Genomic DNA, 2,903 nt, shown 5'->3' on the forward strand with positions numbered 1-2,903 from the left:
ATAATCAATTAAGAGTATTGCCCTTTAGGTATGACCTAGGGGTCAATCGATCACCACCGTCACACGACGGAATGTCAAACTCTAGTCACCAATCATTACCGATATATGTTGACCAGTTGACAAACATAATATTACTTCCCAATTGTATTCATTTTAATGAGACTTAAACATGTGATCATCATGATCAACAGTCGTGATCGCATTATTGTCGGAGGACACATATTCCAACAATCTCCCACTTGTCCTCGACAAGTGTGCGTCACCAATTCTCTTGTCCTATTACTATCTCCCACTCAATGCAAGGTGTCTTTCAGGTCGTACTTGAAAGTGATCACATCGAGAGTGGTTTCCTCGATCTGGAGAATAACTGATTGACCGGATTTATCCACTCTGGATGCCATCCGAGCGTGGCCACGCATTTCCAGTTCATTACTCCTCGAGTGGCCCTGAGATATTGTTATAACCCTGACTAGGGGTGGACAATTCCTATTGCACTTATTCCCTTCGACTAGCCACAGCCATCATAACCCAAAATATGCCCATTTGACCCCATTTACGAAGGTCGTAGTAACACAAATCAAAGCTAATCCAAATCGTGCCATCTTAGGAGAATAGTCTTTAGTCAAAAGAATCGACTCATTTGAATACTATAGTAGCTCTTGCCACGACCAGGCTATATAAATTTGCCAGAACTCTATAAGCGGTCATTAGGCCCGACAAAATGTTCCTAACAATCTGCCTATGTGATCGACTAGTCATCTCACATGACTCTATGGCACTTGAACTTGCCATCAATCGCCTCACACTCTAGTCACTTCGAGACGTCACCTCATATAAGTAACTATGGGCAAAAACAATGTTAATCCATGTTCACTTTAACGGGGTTCAATTGTCTCTACAACCCATTTGGATATAACAATGTTCAAAGTGAGTTAACAATAACTCAAACGACAAATGTCGACATCACACTTGGGTAGTCAATATCATATTACAACCTTGTGATGTTTATCGTAAGTGTAAACACTTATTGATTGCAATAGAAGTTTAACATCCCATGTGTCCATGTGTTCAAACTTCTTACACTTGCATTTTCCTTCACATTCATGTTCTCTCTCATAGCATGAATCTTACCAAGTACATATCAAGGTTCTCGACCTTGGTTTTGGTTCTTTAACTTGAAAGAACTTTCTTATCGATCATTTCATAATGAACGAATTTGCGATGAACAATACAACTTGTACCGATCAAGTATTCCATCCACACACAATGCACTAGGTATATGTTTTGTAGAATCTTGTAATAGTTGACAAGATTATTAGCTTAGTACTTCTCACAAGTCCTAGCTTAACTAGGAAAGATTGTTTTTGAATAACCTCTTATTCAACCAAGCATCTTTCCAAAACTTCTCATTTCTCTTTTCAAGTTTGAAAGATTTGGGATTCTCATAAATCCTTATATGTGCTCGGATCTTCTACAAAATGTGCAACCTCTTATCACATAATGGAATATTCCGTCAAACACCGAAATCGCTCATCGGATTCTACTTGAGAATTCATGACGTTTCTGTTATGGCTCACAAATCAATCATCATGCTCTTATGCATATGATTCATAATTGGACATGTATGTGATTATTCTAATGGCGGAAACATTAGTTACTAATAATCATGAGATCAACCGTTCTCAGGTTCAATGAACTACCATGACTGCTAATGGTAATTCCATTTTCATTCATATGAATAACCTATGTATATGTTGATACGATGTGTATCTCTTTAATACTAATCCAACATCCCATGATGTAATTGGATTCATCATTATCCATTTTCATCCAGAATTGAAAACTCAAAAGCTTCTTTATGAAAGAAGGTATTAGCTCGTCATTCTTTAATGAGTAATGAGTTTTATACATTCAAGGATGATAGCTCCCACTAAATTCCATGTCTTCACATGAGAATTTCCTAACTCCCACTCAATTCAACATATTTCGAAATTGACTTCTCAATCGAAATTTGTCAAGAATATAAATATAAATTGCTTTGCCAAGTTACTAGGATAAAACCATATATGTTCCCATCATATCCTTTCAAAATGCCTATTTTGAAGTGATCTCATCTCAACCTTACGGAAAGAGATTTCAATTCTCTAACACACTCATGTCATAATGATGTGTAGCAATGTCATTATTCAAATATAAACAATATCTAGAATACGTCCTTCGGAATACTCTTTCGGAAGGAGGATTAACCATTTCCTAGCGAGGTTAAGCAATGACATTTGCGTGGTTAAAACGTTGGCTATTGAAGATATCGGAATATCAATCTTTGCTACTTAATCTTGATCATAACTAGTATGTTACTTTGATTCATTTAGGCTCTTAAGTAAAACTCATGATTGAAACTATTTGGTCAAAATTTATCATATAGAACTTAGTCAAAACTTGTTAAGACTTTGCATTAGTCATTTTCATCCAAAACTTCTTTTGGTCTCCTCGCGTAGTTATCTTGAGAATATACTCTTATGATTACTACACTTGGTCTCTTTAGTCATATAGAACTAACTTGAGACCATAGATCTCATCTATTCGGCATACTATGTAAATAGATATACCTTTATTCAAATCATTTTCTCTTGCGTAGATCTACATTTACACAAGTACACAATTTGATTTTTGTCTTGTGTGTTGTGTCCTCATTTTTCTCCCACTCTATCTTTAGAATGAATACACTAAACATTCAAAGATAGCATATGAGACACAAATTAATGATGTTGAATTATAAGGAGAACTACCTCATAGGTTGACTAATTGTTATTGAATTCATATGTGTACTTGGTGGTTGACATACCTTTAAGAGAGTTCATAGACTTAAAATCACTTTATAAATGATCATACACAAGCCTTAA

Source organism: Silene latifolia, chromosome 5 (assembly GCF_048544455.1).
Source record: "Silene latifolia isolate original U9 population chromosome 5, ASM4854445v1, whole genome shotgun sequence".
Lineage (NCBI taxonomy): Eukaryota > Viridiplantae > Streptophyta > Magnoliopsida > Caryophyllales > Caryophyllaceae > Silene > Silene latifolia.